Below are 19295 nucleotides of genomic sequence, written 5' to 3'. Positions count from 1 at the left end.
TGGAAGTGTAAGCCGAATAAACCCTTTCCTCCCCAACTTGCTTCTTGGTCATGATGTTTGTGCAGGAATAGAAACCCTGACTAAGACAATGTGTGATACATTTAGATGAATGATAAGAATATTCCCTGAGTGTTGGAAGATAACTGGATATCTGTTAAAAGATAACAGGGGGTGTTATTTTCCACCTACTCTTTTTACCTATAAAGGACAGTATGGCTGGAAACTACCAACTTTCTAATATCTCTAATATTTCCCTAAAGATAATAAAATATTAAGTTATAAAGAAATATTATAAAATACATTAATTAATTACATCTTTAAAATATTTGACTTGTATGTAAAAAATCTTCATTCACCATTTTTATTAAGTATGTAAAATTTTATTATATCTTATTTATTTATTTACTTATTTGTTTATTTTGCATATGTGTGTATGCTTGTATTGCAGCTCATGTGTGGCAGTCAGAGAATAACTTGCTAGAGTGAGTGCCATGCTTCTGTCCTGTGAGTATAGAATATGCAAGTCAGATCATCAGACTTGATGGCACATCCTTTTACCCATTGGTCCATCTAACTGGCTGTCCAGTGTGTATACTTTTCAAGAGGTAAGTGTGTTAAATGAAGGCTTATGATATGTTAGACTCTATCTAGTGCCAATGACAAGATAGTAGGCAGGAGTGAATTTTTCATGGCTCTTCAGAAACTTAAGTCTACTACTTAAATTATTATGCTCCAATGAATGCACATTCTCCAACATCTTGTGACTGATCTCCACAAAATCTTTTTAAGAAGAATTTCTAAATGACAACTTAGTTTGTATGAGCAGAATCTCATTAGCCACTAACTCCATATTTAGGTAAAATGAAAAAAGAATTAAAAGAATTTTGTTGGTATTTTAAATAAGAGATTCTAGTAGTAGTCTATAATGTAAATAGAAATCTTGACACTTATTCTCTTTAAGAATCAGCCTACTGGAGAGAATTTTAATACCAAATGTCAGTGTTTTTTGGTGTAGTAAAAATGTACTTTGAAAGAACTACAGAGAAAATCAACCTCTAGTACAACTTCATGTTAGAATTCTTGCATAATGCAGAAAAGATCTGTAAGTCTAGGGGGAGACTGGATGGCTCACAGGGTACCTGCATGCTGAAATTTTGGAGAACCCAGCAAACAGGTTGTAAATGCAACTGTACCAACTGGAGTTCCCCTGGATAAGAATACAATAGTATGCATTTCAATATGAGAGAAAATTTATTAGATTTATCAACAATGGTTTAAAAATATAGATCCTTTACAAATTCTAACGTTGCTGTGAAAGCCGTGAGATAGATATTCTCACATTTGAAGTTGCAGAATGTGAAGGGTGGATAGTCTGTAAAGGTCATTTGTTCTTAGATAGGATTTCAACTGGGGGCTTCAGTCCCAAAGTATTTTTCAGGAGGTCAGACTCTGAAAAGCTTTTTAGTGAGAAGCCTTAATGAGTTACTCCTTCAAACCCCAAAGCTTCTACTACCCAACTCTAAGACATAGGTCGACCTATTAGCATAAACCTTAGGCCTTCCCCCATTTCCCCTTAGCTTTCTTCCCTTCTTTCTGCTATTTCTATCCTGCTCTCATTCTCTAGTCAGGATTTTCTGTTGCTGATCACCAGAAACACATCTGGCAGAGTTCAAATAAACTATTGCCCAGGATTTCCCTGAGAGAAACAATACATTTACCATTTTGGTAGTAAATGGACCTTTTTGAAAATGATTTCTCATTAATTTTTATTCATGGCTGCAAATTTTTACTGTTGGTTTATAAATACCCCACTCAGGAAACTGATTGAAGTGATCACTCTGCTTAAGTACTTAAAATATCATGAGAATCTTCAGGAACCTAAAACAAAATGTCAATAAACATCAAATTTCCAATTAAATCTAATGTGTCTTAAGTGTTGAAGACCACCAGGATTATAAACATGGGAGTCCTTATAATTCTTTAAATGATCTATTTTCCCTTTTAATCTCTTATACTTTCCAGTCCAATGTCTTTGAAAACTATCACATCATTTCATCTTGGGATTTCTCAGTATTCACTGCCTTCTTTTTTCTTTTCTTTTCTTTTCTTTTTTTTTTTTTACATTCATCTAAGAAATGTGACTCATTGCTTTGAAGTGTCCTGGATAAGTGAGTGTTCTTTATCTATGCTTGGATATTGGTCTTATCCCCAACCATGGTTTCGACCCAAAGGCCAATACAGAATCTTGAATGAGAGCCAGTGGTTGATAAGACAGCTTATTAAAGAGCACTTTGAGAGCTTTTAATGTTTCCGTTTTTTGACCTATTTTCAGGTAGATGGGGGGCACTCTGCTATATTGTCCAGGTATTTTGTTTTATAAATAACAATATCATTTTATTTTTATAAGAGAAAACCAGAGATCTCATTTGATATGGGTATTTCCTTCAAGTTTGCCATGCTTCTGCTGGGCTAAGCCAAAGGTTTGGAGGAAATAAGTCCCCCAATGTGTATGGAAAGGTGCTTCACATCTTCAGAAGGCTTTCTGTGCTCATGTTGTACCTTATCAATCAAGCGAGAAGAAAGTTTATAATTTGGAATCTGGACAAGTGATGTGGGGTCGTTCCTCCTTTGGTCTCAGGATAAGAAGCTTCCTTTCAGAAATGTTATAAACTCCATTAAATAATGGTTCCTCTACAGACCTAGTACAATGTCTTCCTCTTCCTTGTGGGTCAAAATCATTTTCATTCTGGCCTTGGCATTTCATCTTGGTGAGTAAATTTTCTACCCTTACCCTTCCAGGGCCAAGGAAAGCTGGATTTATATATTGTACTTTGGTAATGGATGACCTTAAAATTTTTTCTGTCATTCTTTACTGCATAATTCAAGTCTTCTTTTTCATCACCTAGCAATTCTGACCTCCACATGACATCATACTGGTAGTGAGGGAGCCCCACTACTTAGCTTTTGATTTGACTGGTTCAGTCTTTTATTTGCAATCTTTTATTTTGTTATTTCTTTTGAACTATTATATTTTTATTGAATATGTTTATTTTTATATATGATTTCTTATCTCATTCAGCTGTTTGTATATGTTCTCTTGGATTCAATTCTCCACACTGTTCTTGTCCTTTTTAAATTTAGTGAATATTTTTTTAACTGCTTGTTTGAATTCTTTGAAATTTTGTCCCAGTAGCCCTCCTCAGGGACCATTTATATGGGATTGGTAATTTTAGAGGGAGATATATTATTGCCTTGGGTTTCTTCTTCTTCCTCTTTTTTTTTTTTTTTTTAGTCTGTAGTTTGTATTTGTATGTGGAGTTAGTGGAATTCCATCTCAAGTATGAATATATAGTTCACTTTTGGTCAGAGAGCATTTAGGACTCTAATTAGTCTAGTCATGACTTAGGGTAGTTAGACTCTTCTGAGTGATTGTTGGAGTTCAGTCAGGGCTAATGAACAGGTTAAGTAGTTAGGATGATTCTGTTCTGGAATAATGACTTGCTGGCAAAAGGTAGCTGGGCCACAACAAGTGCATTAGAAAAACTAATTATTTACGTTCACATCCTGTTGAAGCTTCTCTTTCCTCTCCTCTTATTCCCTCCCTTTCACCTTCCCTCTTGCCCATCCTCCAGTTCACCCCTTGACCTCAGAAAAGAGGAGACCTGCAGAAAGGTACCTAGCATAACTGTCATCTGAGAGGCTTCACCCAGCAGCTGATGGAAACAGATATAGAGACCCACCACTCGCTAAACGTTAGGTGGAGTTTGGGAACTCCTGTGAAAGAGAGGGAAGGATTGTAGGAGCTAGAAGAGTCAAAGGCACCATAGGAAAGCCTACAGATTCAATTAACCTGGGCCCAGGGGGCTCACAGAGACTGAAGCACCAAACAGAACATGTATGTGATGGGCTGATGAAACAGTTGTACAGCTTGGTCTTCCTGTGGGACTCCATCTTGGAACCATTCTCTATTTTAAAAGCAAAAGAGCCTGAGAACTTGACCTGCAGCTGAACCCAAGCTACACCCAGGTTCCAGGAAGAACCACATAGTTTGTCTCTGGCCCATACCTCAGAGTTACTCCCTAGCTACTATCTAGCAACAGACAATCAGGATTAGTTTGTAGTTCTAGATGTACTTTCAGACCATTTGTGATTGTTCATGGTTTTGCTTCATAGCACCCATCTTTCAGTTTAAAGGACAGCATATGTCATAATAGTCACCCAACTAGATGCTTGCCAAGCTAGAAACCCCCTCATTTCTTAGCTATTTTAAAGATGTTAAGACTATGGTTCAGAATTTTTGTCATTATTATGAAAGATAAACTAACCTACATTTTGCAAGTCAGAATGGCCTACCTTCAACACTGCTTGACCCCCCAGAGGGACCCTTTGATCTAAGATTGGTCCAAGAGATTGAGGAGTTTTTTTTTTTTTTTCAAACCCAAACTTGGTCACCTGGACCAAGTACCTGCACCTTATGTAGTGGTCTAGCTAGACCTGACCCACCCTCTTGGGTTAACCCTTTTTCCCCAGTCCACCCCCACCCTCTCATCAGGCAGAACTGCAGTCAAACAGGAGGCAGGGGCAGGGCCTGCTGCAAGGACACAGAGCCACTGAAGAGGGACTTCTGAGAATTTCTTAACCAAGTATCTATTCATGCTGGCTTACCCTTATCTCACCCAGATTGGGTCTTCAACACTGCTAAAGGTAAGGGGGTGGGGAATCTTAGTCTACTGCTAGGCTCTTTTGGCAGGTCTCAATGTGTCTGCATGACAACCCATTAGTTTGGCCAAAGTATTTATTAGTCAGGGAGACAATGAGAGCCCTACCTACAGCCTTCTTGTGAGAGTTTTGTGGAGATACACCTTCATGGACCCTGAATCACCAGAAGTGAAAGCAGAGGTAGCTCTAGCCTTTATCAGTCAGATAAACATATCAGGCAGCATCAGATATTAAGAGAAAACTCCAGAGGGTTGAGAGATATAGTGCTAGTGCCAAAAAAAAAAAAATAGTAAAGAAAAGTAAAAGAGTGGAAGCAACAGACTCTAGATCTGACAAGGATTCTGTTGACAGTCACAGCTGAACCAGAGGACCATAGGAGATGGCTGAAACAGATGGCTTCCAGAAAAGAGGTAAAAGGGTCCCCAAGGGTAGAGAGAACCCCTACTTAAAGACCCCTAATAATAGAGGGGAAAGTCACCAGCTTCCCTGTTGATAGCAGAGCTCAATAATCTGTCTTATTAAAATGTGAAGATAAAGTTCCTTCAAAAAGGTCTTGAGTCCAAGGGGCAACAGAAATTAAACAATATTGAGAGTTTAGGATTAATGAAAAGTTGATTTAGACCCATCTTCCCCAAGGATTTAAGATCTTACCTACCATCTTTGATGAGGCTCTTCATGAAGACCTGAACGAGTACAAAAGCCAGCATCCTAGCCTGACTCTTACAGTATATGAGTGAAGTTCTAGTGGTAACAGAGACCAAACAGAAATGCCTGGAGCTCTTAGAGGCCTTGGAAAATTGGGGCTACCTAGCCTCTAATAAAAAAGGGCCAAGCTCTGTCAACCACAGGTGACCTATCTAGGTTACATACTAAAGAAAGGTCACAGATGGCTCTTTGAGGCCAGGAAGGAAACTGCTCTGTGCCTTTCAACAACCAAGATTCTCTGCCAGGTAAGGAAATTCTTAGGGTCTGATAAATTGTGCAGAAAATGAATAGTAGGCTTTGTAGCCACTATATGAGGCCACCAAAGGGCCTCCTGAGAGCTTTGTTGGGATGAGGGACCTCAGAAATCCTTCTTAAAGAAGGTCTTAATTTCTGCACCAGCCTTGGGTTGCCAGATGTGACTACATCCTTTCATCTCTCCGTGGACAAGTGATCTAGAATAGCAAAAGGGGTACTGACTCAGACTTGCAGCCCTGGTGCTGAGACCAATGGTCTATCTGTCAAAGAAATTAGATCCAGTTATGGAACTCTCCATTCCAAATGGGACTTTGAGATCATGTTCAGTTCCCCACTCCCATCATTTCTAACCTTCAGACAGAAGTCATTGCCGAGACAGATGACTGCCAACTATTGGATGAATTTGAGGGTGTCCAGTGGGTTCACAAACATATCAGGCTTAAACTTCATGCCCTCTAGGAAACAGGTCCTAACATCTCCAGAGCCTCACTGATTCTAGTCCAGAGACTGTGTCCTAATAAAGAGACACCACCAGAGGTCACTACAGCCTCATTGGAAAGGTCCCTATATCATCATCCTGAGGACACCTACCACCCTGAGACATGATTGCAGACCGAATCCACCATCCCCAGGGATACCATGAGGACTAGGTGATGACAACACTGACCCCCTCTGAGAGATAATAGTCCAGTCCTTTCAGGTCACCAATACATCCAGGCCTGAATTAACTGAGTCATGATGGTTAGGTTATGAGATAAAAACCACACTATTTTAAGGACATAGCCCTAATTGGGAAGTTCACTGACACTGAGAACCCTAAAGAGTACAGGTGACAACAAGGCGGGCTATGTTTTTATGTCGACTACTCTAGAGTAGTCAAAAAATTGATGGCCAAAGTTAAAAATAGCCTAGCCAAAACCATCACAAACAAACAAACAAACAAACAAACAAAAAGCAGACACAAGGTTGGTTTGAATCATGGTTCAACAACTCCCCGTGGCTGATCACCCTGATATCCACCCTACTGGGCCCCCTGCTCATTTTACTTCTGCTCCTCACCTTTGACCCCTATATTTTAAACAAATTGGTTCAGTTCATGAAAGAAAGACCTGGGATTATTCAGCTTATGGTAATAAAAAGTCAGTACTAGGATTCATCTGGTAGTTCCAGATGTACTTTTAGACCGTTTGTGATCGTTCATGGTTTTGCTTCATAGCACCCACCTGTTGGCTTAAAGGACAACATAAGTCATAACAGTCATCCAGTTAGGTGCTTGACAGGCTGAAAACCTCCTTGCTTGCTTTCCATTTCCTAAAAAACCTTGTCCTGCTGAGGGCTCAGGGCTTCACTCTCCGATCTTACTGTGTTAGTGTCAGAGGTGAGCCCAAGCTCAAGCTTGAATAAAAAGACCCAAGTGCGATTGCAAAGGAATCAGGAATCTGCTTGTTGGTGGTCTTATGGGTTTCATGATGGTTTTTTGAATGGGTACAACAGTTTTTCCATTTAACAAAAGTAGGCTTCATTGGGTTGTTAAAATATCCCTTGTTTTAAAAGCTAAGACGCACAGCTAGAGAATAGATGCCCAACAGTAATCTCTAGCCACTTCCTCATAACTCTTTTCTTTTTTTATTAGATATTTTCTTTATTTACATTCCTCCCTGAAACCCCCTATTCCATCCCCCCTCCCCCTGCTCACCAATCCACCCACTCCCACTTCCCTGTCCTGGGATTCCCCTACACTGGGGCATCAAGCCTTCTCAGGACAAAGGGCCTCTCCTCCCATTGATGTCCAACAAGGCTAGAGCCATGGGTTCCTCCATGTGTACTCTTTGGTTGGTAGTTTAGTCCCTGGGAGCTCTGGAGGTTCTGGTTGGTTCATATTGTTGTTTCTCCTATGGGGCTGCAAGCTCCTTCAGTTCCTTCAGTCCTTTCTCTAGCTCCTTCATTGGGGATCTTGTGCTCAGTTCAGTGGTTGGCTGCAAGCATATGCCTCTGTATTTGCACTGGCAGAGCCTCTCAGGAGACAGCTATATCAGGCTCCTGTCAGCAAGCACTTTTTGACATCCACAATAGTGTCTGGGTTAGGTGACTGTATATGGGATGGATCCCCAGGTGGGGTGTCTCTGAATGGTCTTTCCTTCAGTCTCTGCTTCACACTTTGTCTCTGTATCTCCTCCCATGGGTATTTTGTTCCATCTTCTAAGAAGGACCAAAGTATCCACACTTTGGTCTTCTTCTTGAGCTTCATTTAGTCTGTGAATTGTTATCTTGGGTATTCCGACCTTCTGGGATAATATCCACTTATCAGTGAGTGTATACCATGTGTGTTCTTTTGTGATTGGGTTACCTTACTCAGGATAATATTTTATAGTTCCATCCATTTGCCTAAGAATTTCATGAATTCATTGTTTTTAATAGCTAAGTAGTATTCCATTGTGCAAGTGTACCACATTTTCTGTATTAATTTCTCTGTGGAGGGACATTTGGGTTCTTTCCAGCTTCTGGCTATTATAAATAAGGCTGCTATGAACATAGTGGAGCATGTGTTATTATTACATGTTGGAGCAACTTCTGGGTATATGTGTAGGAGTAGTATAGCTGGGTCCTACAGGAGTAGTATGTCCAATTTTCTGAGGACTTCCTCATAATTTTAAAGAACTACTGACTACTGTTACAGTTCAATACAGTATTTCTCATTTGAGACATCTTAATCATTCTGCATCTGCCTGTGCATCATCTGATTAGCTATAGGTCCCTTTTTTTCTTCTTTCTTTTCAAAACACATGTCTAAAAGACTTAGATTTAATGCATTACAAAATTACATTAACGAACTGGAAAAAATTGACTTTGCTGGAAGAAATGCTGAGTAGCTATTGGATAATACCTTTCAATCTGCTACAACATTTACTGATCATATTTTCTTTTTTATTAAATATATGAATGACTCTGAATGAGTACTCTGTGGGGCTTGATTATTCATGTATGCATGCACATATACTCATAATGGAATTGTCTGTTAGAATTAAGGCCCCACAATCCCAGATTTTGAAAGATTTATGGAAGAGAAAGCCATTCAAAGTCATCTTTAGCTACATAGTGAGTTGGAGATCAACCTTGAAAACATGATATTCCTTCTTAATTGAGGAGAGAGAGAGGGATGGGGAGGAATGGGGGAGGGAGGGGAGATCATAGATGAAATGGACATAATAGATATCTACAGAAAATACCATTCAAACACCGGAGACTACCTCTTTGTGATTGCTATTCCTGGTTGTCAACATGACTATATCTGGAATGAACTACAATCCAGAAATGGAGGACGCATCTGTTGCCTGGGAGGCCAAACCTACTCCATCTTGAGACTGGCCTTTATAATGAATGAATGAATGAATGAATGAATAAATAAATAAATAAATAAGCCTGAGAGCTTGATCTACAACAGAACCCAAGCCATGCCTACATATCAGGAAGGACCCCATGGCTTCTGCTGGGCTGAAGTAACTCCCTAGCTACTTCCTAGAAACAATTCTTTCATTCTTTACAAAATTTAATATTTCTTTATTTTTAATGTTATAAGTAACCTGTGATTATTTTTGTTCCCCTTTCTTTTTTTTACATTTTGCATAGTATGTCTTATTTTTTATTAGTTCTCAAATGTACATCAATTTCTTCTTCATATTTTCCATTTTAATTAGATATTTTCTTTATTTACATTTCAAATGTTAGTCTCTTTCCTAGTTTCCTCTCTGAAAATCCCCTATCCCCTCCCCTCTTCCCGGCTCCCCAACCCACTCATTCCTGCCTCCTGGTCCTGGCATTTCCCTGTGCTGGGGCATAGAACCATCACAAGACCAAGGGTCTCTCCTGTCATTGATGGCCTACTTGGCTATCCTCTGCTACATATGCAGCTAGAGACACAAGTCCCACCATGCAATTTCTTTGATTGGTGGTTTAGTTCCAGGGAGCTCTGAGGGTGCTGGTTAGCTCATATTGTTGTTCCTCCCAGCGAGCTGCAAACCCCTTCAGCTCCTTGGGTACTTTCTCTAGCTCCTTCATTGGGGACCCTGTGCTCTGTCCAATGGATGACTGACTGTGTGCATCCACTTCTGTATTAGTTAGTCACTGGCAGAGCCTCTTAGGAGACCTCTATATCAGGCTCCTGTCAGCAAAATCTTGTTGGCATCTGCAATAATGTCTGGGTTTGGTGGTTGTTTATGGGATGGATCCTCAGGTGGGGCAGTCTCTGGATGGTCATTCCTTCAGTATCTGCTCTGAACTTTGTTTCTGTAACTCCTTCTGTGGGTATTTTGTTCCCCCTTCTAAGAAGGATGGAAGTATCCACACTTTGGTCTTCCTTGTTCTTGAGTTTCATGTGGTTTGCAAATTGTATCTTAGGTATTCTGAGTTTCTGGGCTAATATCCACTTATCAGTGAGTGCATATCATGTGTGTTCTTTTGTAATTGGGTTAACTAACTCAGGATGATATCCTCTAGAGCCATCCATAAATTCATTGTTTTTAATTGCTGTGTAGTACTCCAGTGTGTGAATGTACCACATTTTTTGTACCCATTCCTCTGTTGAGGGACATCTGGGTTCTTTTCAGCTTCTGGCTATTATAAATAAGGCTGCTATGAACATAGTGGAGTATGTGTCCTTATTACAAGTTAGAGCATCTTCTGGGTATATGCCCAGGAGCGGTATTGCTGGATCTTCCAGTAGTACTACGTCCAATTTTCTGAATGGAAGTGTCCATTTCAGGATTTAAGTCTTTCTGGGTCCCCAACCAGTTGGTAGATTTAGAATATTAGCACTTTTACTCATAGTAGTAGTTGGGTTCTGGAAGGCACAGGTTAAATTATTAGACTTAGGGCTTAGGGATAGGATCAATAGTAAGTGAATTGTACCTATTTGCCCTGTTATTTCCCATAGTCTACTTCCTATGGATCAAAAAAGATAGTTTACCCACTACTCAACATATGTCAGAACTTAGATTTGATCACACCTTAATCATCTTCTTACATTTTTGCGGAAGGCCAACTTTGATACCACAAGGTAGGAGGAGGGTTGAGTGTGGAGTCTGTGATTGGGGTGGGTATTGATAGCAACTGACAGAGGTTGTTGTTGCTGGCAGCCAGTGATGAGAGAAAGGAAAGGAGGAAATCTCTCTCTCTCTCCCTCTCCCTCTCCCTCTCTCTCTCTCTCTCTCTCTCTCTCTCTCTCTCTTACATATACACACACACACACACACACACACACACACACACACACACACACACACACTGAGTGAATGAAGCAAGACAAGCTCCAACAACTTTACACATATACATACATACGTACATACATACATACATACATACATACATATATTGGATGGATGGAGCAAAGCTCCAACACTTTCTTTTTTTTCTCATTGTCTTTTTATACCATCTAAGACAAAGTTCTTTATGGAGAAAAACAGATTACCTCATAGCTATAAGTTATATATTCTCTAAAATAATCACCATGAAAATATACTCTTCAAAAACAGATTACAATCATTACACAAATGAAAATTACAACAAGATTATTGATTATGTCTTCTTCTTTTGAAATACATATCTAACTAAATATTCCCCATCTGTTTTTTTCCACGAGTTCACCACAACCCCAAAATAATAATTCTTTTTTCATTGGTAACATAGCTTAAGCAAACCAGGGTATAGTAGCAAGTTTTTTCTATTCTGAGCTGATGACAATTTGTATTTACCAAGAAACAGATCATCATCTATCTTATTTTTCAAGTTTTTTTCAGGTAAACTGGTTAATAATCAATTCTCTTTTCTTATACTCAAAATAGAATTGTTTAATCTTTATTCATAACCCTGTCTTTTCATGGCACACTTGAAACCCATGACTACATTCATAGATCACTAGGTGTAGGAACTCAAACCCAACCTAGAACAAAATTTCTTTTCCCAAGCCTATTTTTCTCTACCAAATACAATTATGTGCTTGTAACACATAAAATCTCACTGTACTCCTTTTCTAACCTATGCAGCTCTCATCATTGTACAAGGGAGGGGGCACATTCTGTTCTTAATTCTAATTTTATTATATGTTTTTGGCAAAACAACTTAAGCCATCTCTTTAAGCTTTCTATCAATTCTCTAATTTGCTAAAACTATTTTGAATCAAATCAGGAATTCTGTAAAATCATTAATTCATCCAAGCAACATTATTTTATGAATGTTCATATGCATATTGACCTATAGTAAAATTGCCCATTATTGTGGGTTGTTTTCCAAGAAGCTCACTTGTCCTGCATGGTGCCCACCACATTTAAAAATATTTCTCAACGTTTTGTAAGTTATAAATCTAGAAGCACCACATATAATTAAATACTTCATAACCCTACCTGCCAGGGGTGCCAATGTTGTGGGGTATCCACCAGAGAGGTCTACTGGCACACACATGAAAGTCAATAGAAAGTCTTTAGCCAGAGGGTGAGTACACTGGGTATTCCTGATCCCAATAGAGCATGAAGCCTTTCTCAGGATGAGCTTTTAAGCATAAAAACCATGTTCTGGGTTGACATGCCTCAGTTAACAAGAACAGCCAGAAGCAGAATTACAGAAGCTGAAAAGCAAGATTAGTACATTCAGAGACTTTCTCAAAACTAAGATCTTTGATGGACTAGGCCTTTGTTTTGGTTTTACTAGATAGTGTTGTCTATGTGCGAAGTTTTACAGCCTGGATAGTGCTTCCATTATGGAGTCAGTTCTGGGGACCTACTCATGTCTGGAGCCATGTTACACAAATGTTATTGAAAATCATCTGAAGGATCATTTGTACAAGTCTGTCAAGGCTTGGCTGTACCCCAAACACAAGTCGAATGTCCCTCACTAGTGCCTGCTATAACACCAACATTTCTGATTAATATTTCTAAATTTAAAACTCTTCCATGTAGAACAAAGCTTGAAGCTCAGTCATGATCATTCTAATACTGGAAGCTCAGTTTGTAGTCCACTAAAGAATATTTGGGTGTACTGGTGTCATCTCTCTCTTTTTGATAGGAAGGTGAGGAAAGATTTCATGTTGGTAATATAATATCTATATAAAGACTATATAATATAGTTTTGAAATTTTACTTAGAAGATTTAGAAAGTAGACACAGTACTATATTGGCCTTGTCATCTATGGGGCAGGATAGATAATACTATTATTCCATATGAGGAGAAGTCTACAGGGTCTTGTAGTTTTGTAATTGTTGTTCAGCTGCTGTATCTATATATAGTCATAAAACATTTCTATGGAAGTTCTGAGGTGAGGAGAGATGTTATGTTTTGGATAGTCCCATAGAAATAGTCATTTTTAAACCAAATTGTGATCTATGCATACTGTGGAGAGACTGGGAGGCCATTTTTCTGTAATATTTTTATTCATACAATACCCCAATTCCAGCCTTCCCTCCCTCGTCTCCCCAGTCCCACCCTTGGAAATCTCTCTCCTTATCACCTCCTCCCTTTCTCCTCAGAGGGGGAAAGCCCCCACTTGGATACCAACCCAACCTGGGACATCTAGTCCCAGCAGGACTAAGTACCTGGAAGGCCATTTTTTGGGGGTGGGGGTGGGTTTGATATACATTAAAAGATTGAATTGTTAAAAAGTGGTTTGAGTAGCATTTACTGTGATCTTATGGCAAGGAAAAAACTATTTGGAGAGAGATGTATAAAAATCTTGCTTCCAGTACTACTGGTTAACAGTATTTAAGAAGGGGATAATTAAGTGCACATTGACACAAAACAGGGAGTCACAGGTAGCATCCTTGTGAATGGCTAGTCCCGCAATGGAAATAAACTCAACTTACCCCCACCCCAAGTAGTCCTTTGCTTAAATACATCACCTGAAGAAAAACTGTGCCAGTTTGGGTAATTGAGTTGCTCTCCACTGACTTTTGATCATTTCATTGTACAGGTTACATGTAAAGCCTGGGTATAAGGTTTTAGTGAGTGCCATGTCTTATTTACCCATTAAGGGTCCTCTAAGGTAAAGATGTTTCTGGTGAAGGTTTTGCTAATTAAGGCAAAACTCAAAGAAATTGCTGAAATCATTCACTGTGTTTCAAATAGGAAACAGTGAATGCCTCGTTTCTGAAGAAAGGGGAAAAGAAACCCTAAAGAATTGATTTATTTTTATTTTGCAGTGAGTGTACAAACTCATATACTGCTACAGTTCTTAAACAAGAGGGCCACCTTCATGATTTGATATGTAGTTTTTCTGAAAAAATATACTAAATCCTCCATTCTGTCTATTCATGGGTTAATATACTAAGGTCAAGCCCTTGTTTTTCTGAAACAAATGAATGACAGGGCTTCAGGGGATTGTGCGTTTACTTTCTGTGCCAGTCTTAAGAACCTGATGTATTTAATGAGTGGCTTGTTTCAAATGGCTATCCCAGTTCAGGGACTCATGGCCTAGGACCTGAGATAGCCCACAGAGAGATTTATTCTTTATCTGATCTGGGTTTTTAGACAGACAAGATTCAGCCATCCACCAAAATGATTGAAGTTGTTCCTTTTTGTTCGGTAGAATTGTTTTAATTATGGATCTAAATTGATGTGGGGGAGGGGAAATGTTCTATACCAGGAGTTAAAATGTTCCCTAAACAATTCTGAATTACATGGTCTTTTTCTGGAAGACTCAGCAGCATCAAGAGAATAGAAAGTTGAGGACTGTGGCAATATTTTGGTCTATACTTTTCATGATAGCACTACATGTCAAAATATCTTCTATATATTGTAGAATAGCTTCCACTGAAAACCAGTTTTCTTAGATCTTTTACTAGGGTGCTAGACAAAGGCGAGTGCTGTCACTGAGGCTTTGCCTGAGGAATGTCCGAGTGTGTGACTGGTGAAGTCCAGGGATTTGGTCTTCCCATTAAAAATGCAACGTGTCAAGATCAGCATGGAGAGGAATCCAAATTGAACATCTTTTAGATCAACACTGTGTGATGGTTTGTATATGCTCGGCCCAGGGAGTGGCACTATTATGAGGTGTGGCCTTGTTGGAGTAGGTGTGTCACTGTAGGCATGGGCTTAAGACCCCCACTCTAGCTGCCTGGAAGTCAGTAATCTGCTAGCAGCCTTCAGATGGAGATGTAGAACTCTCAGCTCCTCCTGCACCTTGTTTGCGAGGATGCTGTCATGCCTTAATGATAATGGGCTGAACCTCTGAACCTGTAAACCAGCCCCAGTTGTTGTTGTTCTTATAAGAGTTGTCTTGGTCACAATATCTGTTCACAGCAGTAAAACCTTAACTAAGACATACTCCATGCCCTTTAGTAGACTTTGTCTCTGAGATGGAAGAGTACATGCATTAGCCATCAGATGATGTAGCAGGATTACTGCATTATAGATAAACTCAAGGTCCAGCAGCACCTCTTGGTTTTCTTCATTTGGTGAGGCTATTGGAATGTGTGTGCATTTGAGAAGATGGGTTTTGAGATTTGTTTCTCTTTTTCCAAAGTTTGGGCTCCAGGAACTAAACTCAGGTTCTCAAGGTTAGTGGTAGCCTCTTTGTTTAGGTTGTTAGTAACAAAACTATCCCAACTGCTGAGGTTATGCCATAATGATTAGTCAAAGGAAACTGAAGGGGAATTTCTAGATTAGAAAACTGCACCCCCTCTTTGCCTTCTCCAGGCCTTCAAAGAAACCAGGTAGTTAGTCTATCCTCCTTTCTGTTTCAGGACCACCAAGTGTATGTACAAAAATCATTGGAAATACTGGTTTGTGCTTTAGATATGTTTTAGGCTACTGTTCACTCAGCGTTTAAACAAACAATCACCACTGTATGTCCTCTACAAGTCTGATGCTCACAAAAGTGGTTTAGCAAGAACATTAGAGCAGGGACTATGTTAGGTTTTTATCCTGAGTTGATGACTGTAAGTTTCTACTTGGATGGAAAGGATTCCTGGGAGTTGGAAGCCCAGAAACCATACAACTCTGAGGGAGAAATTATCCCAATGGAACAGCATTGTGAAACATGGGAACTAAGGAACCACACAGCTCAGAGGTGGGACAGTGTCCGAAGGGAAGGTCATTCTCAGACACTAAAGTCCAGGAATCACAGAGCTCTAAGGTGGAACAATGTCCCAAGGGAAGGACACCCAAAGACATGGGAGTTCAGGAACCGTACAGCTCTGAGAACCTCAACCCCACTCTACATTTCTACTTTTTTCTCTTTTCTTCATTGCTTCTTGGATTCTTCCAATGAGACAATCATATTAGGCAGCAAATATCATAAAAGATTTATTGGAAGGTCCAGGGAGTGGAGGGACAAATGCAGGAGTGACTGCCTCTGCAACCAGGAGCCAACAGCAGGGAACTGAATAAAGGGCAGGGCTTAAATTGGGTTTCTTAGGGGGTGCTAAGCTTGTCAGGGCAGAGATTTCAAGATTGTAGATTGGTGGGATTTCAAATCCTGAGCTTGGTGGCTTTTTTTTTCCTGCTCAGGGATTGGAGCCTTTTTTTAACCCCCTTTTTCTCCCACATTGGGCCCATGGGTTAGGATGGTAAGTCCTTCCTTGTGCAGGTGGCTTTGTCTGAGCTGCCATCTCCATGGAGATGTTTAGGAAGGCTGGAGAGAATGTGCTGGCATTGTGGACAGCTCCTGTGGGATGGCTTCTGCTGTGGTATTTCATGAAGGCCATAGCCTGAGGTAGGAAAGAAGATGCACCGCTGTGGACAGCTCCTGCCCCTGCTGCAGTCTGAGGAGGTATAGTGGTGCCACCATTTTGACAGGAGCTGCCATTTTGATAGCTCCTGTGGGGTATCTGATAGCCTCAGTAGGCTGTAGTGGGAAGCAGCATCCTGCTTAGGTTCTACAGTGACTGTGTCTTTTCTCTCATTGTCTGTTGTTGCTCCCAGTCTTTTTTTTTTTTTTCAATTGGTTAATTCTAAAAGAATGGTTACAAAGGAAGTGAGGGAAAGTGGGAAGGACTTAATGAAGTCATTCATGTATGGAGAAGGCAGAGGGCCTTTGTGTGAATAGAAGTTTTACCAATGTAGGAAGGATTAAAGCTTTTCCATTCAGATTTATCAGAGTGAAGTAGGTAAAATGATTTTTATAGAACTCTTTCAAGATGGAGGGAAGGGGTGGTATTAAATGATCTGAATTCCTTGTCCTAAATAATAGTTTTACACTTTGACAGAAAATACTAATATTTATTATGTAGGTTTCGAAGGTACCAGTTATGGGTTTAATCAGTGGAGACTAGATTGCATCTTTAACAAAAGGTGCCACTCAAATGAGCTAAAGCTACATGCAAAAGAATGAACCTGGATCCTTTTGTCTCACCCTGCAGGAAACACCAGATGGATTGAAGATCTCACCATAAGGCCTGAGAGTATGTAAGTATGTACCCAATATTCAAGTTTGTTTTGGCCCTCTTGTTAGTGTTTTAGCGAAATGTTGTAACTAAGGACTATGAACATTCAGTAAAAGCATTTTCCTCTGGTCTGTCTACAACTGTAGTGTTAGATCACAAGCCTGGCATTTCAAGACATTGTTTATGTTTAGAGAAATCAGTCCACATTTCTTCAGTTCTGGTCTCTGACTCCTGGGGAGAGAATAATGGCTTGTCTAAAAATGTCCTCCATTATCTTTGAATGTTCCTGCAGAGAAAACAGGAGCTTGTACAGAACCCTACTTCCTTATCTCTATAAACAAATAGAGATCCAAATAAAAAGGATGCTTACCAAAAAACTGGTTTTGAGATTTGGCTTGGCTTCTCAAGTTCTGTATGCAACTGATGAAAGTGTGAGATATCTGGCTCTCATTCCCTAACTTTGATAATCTCACATGCTCTCTTCCTACTCCTCTCCACTAAAGGCTCCCTTGCTGTGCTGACCATGGCATCTGTCTCTCGTACTTCTTGAACACACCCATCAATTATGGATTTCGCTCCTTTTATTTAAAACTTATCTTTATTTTAGGAAAAAGGGGAGTTTCCTAGATCTTTGTCCTTCCCAATGTGGTATATTGAATAAATAGAATAGTCTTTCTCAGCCTTTAACTGTTGCTCCCTTAATTAATTGGCTTAGTAAACACTCCTGGTTATACTTGGTTTATTGACAGTTTCAAGGTCCAGTCTCTGTTCATTAGTAACAATTTAAACTTTGAATGTGTTAATGGAAATGTTCCTGGACTGTTGGAAATATAACTTGTTACTTTTAGATTATCAAATAACAGGAATGTTATTTTCAACTACTATTTTTACTTGTAAATAACAATGAGCCTGGAGGCTATTTACTTTATCATCTCTAATATCTCAAGAAAATAGAATATTAATTAGTAAAATATTATTTTACAATGTATTGAATTAAATATATCTTTAAAAATTTCACATATGGCATATAAATATATTGAACAATGATAAATGTATTATGTAGTTTCTATTGCATGCTGTTTATTTATTATGCCTGTGTGTGTATTTGCATCACAGCCTATGTATGGAGCTCAGAGGACAGTTTGTTTGAGTCAGTTCTTTGCTTGCATCCTGTGATTACACATTCTGGATGTCAGATCATCAGGCTTGGTGGTACAACCCTTTGCCCTCTGTGCCTTCTTACTAGCCCTCCAGTATAAACATTCTGAAGAGGCAAATGTGGTAAATATAATAATATGTTAAGAATGTGTGTAATGATATGTTAAGATAATGATATTTTAGGCTCTGTGTCTAGTGCCAAACATAAGAGGGAAAACAGAAATGAGTTTGCCATTGCTCCCTGTGAACTTAAATCTACTGGTGAAATTATTGTGCTTTAATGAACGTAAATTCTCCAACATTTAGTGATTGTTTTTTTTCCAAAAAAGTAGGTTTTTGAAAATAAATGATAACTTAGACTTTATAAAAAGAATCTCACTGGATATTAACTCCATATTTAGGTAAAATGAAAAAAATGGTAGATGAAATTTAGTGGTATTTTAAATATGATGTTCTAGTAATAAAATGTGATTTAAGTAGAAAATCTGACATTTATTCTCTTCAAAAATCATCTTACTGTGGGAAATGTTTACACAAAAATTTAACATTTTTGGCATAGTATAAATGTCATTTGAAACAATTAAAAAGAAAATCAGCATTTAGTATAATTTGACTTTAAGATCCTTGCATAATTCAGAAAAAAAATTGTGGGTTTAGGAGGTGAAAGGATGGTTCACAGGAGGAGTGCATGCTGAACTTTTGGTACTCTTAGCCAACAGGTTTCTGATGGGACTCTATAGATAAGCCAGGGCTTCACAACGGAATGCATAATAATATCAGAGACACTTTATTAGATTTATCACAGTGACTGAAAAATTTCACAGTAGTCATCTGCAAAGTAGAGAGACAGGGGAATCAGACCTTGCTTAGCTCAAAAAATCAGGTAGCTCAGAGAGACAGACCAGCCAAAGCTGCAACCCAATCAAGCAGAAATCCTGAAGTCCTCCTAGCTTGCTGTTGCGGCAAATGTCCATTGAAAGGCAATATGATGTTCTAGGATCCCAACAGAAGAAAATACACCTGCCAGAGAGGAGAGAGATGGGAGGGGAGGGGAGGGAGAGGGAAGGAGGAGGGAGGGAGGGAGGAGGGAGG

At 39.3% G+C, this 19295-nt stretch overlaps 1 protein-coding gene across 5 annotated transcripts in view; it reads left to right on the top strand.

Annotated features, from left to right (window-relative positions):
* LOC110285129 (serine protease inhibitor Kazal-type 11) overlaps window positions 1-19295 on the top strand; it is a 97112-nt gene that overhangs the window by 44034 nt on the left and 33783 nt on the right. For 4 of the 5 annotated variants that reach the window (XM_029472108.1, XM_029472107.1, XM_029472106.1 and 1 more), the window contains 3 exons: window positions 449-605; window positions 17022-17071; window positions 18162-18326. The gene's annotated coding sequence lies outside the window, so the exon portion shown is untranslated. The remainder of the gene's footprint in view (window positions 1-448; window positions 606-17021; window positions 17072-18161; window positions 18327-19295) is intronic. The other variant, XM_029472105.1, reaches the window with a different exon arrangement.

Source organism: Mus caroli, chromosome 18, assembly GCF_900094665.2.
Source record: "Mus caroli chromosome 18, CAROLI_EIJ_v1.1, whole genome shotgun sequence".
In the NCBI taxonomy this organism is placed as follows: domain Eukaryota; kingdom Metazoa; phylum Chordata; class Mammalia; order Rodentia; family Muridae; genus Mus; species Mus caroli.
The sequence above is the reverse complement of the archived record's forward strand: the minus strand, read 5'-3'. Positions and strand labels throughout refer to the sequence as shown.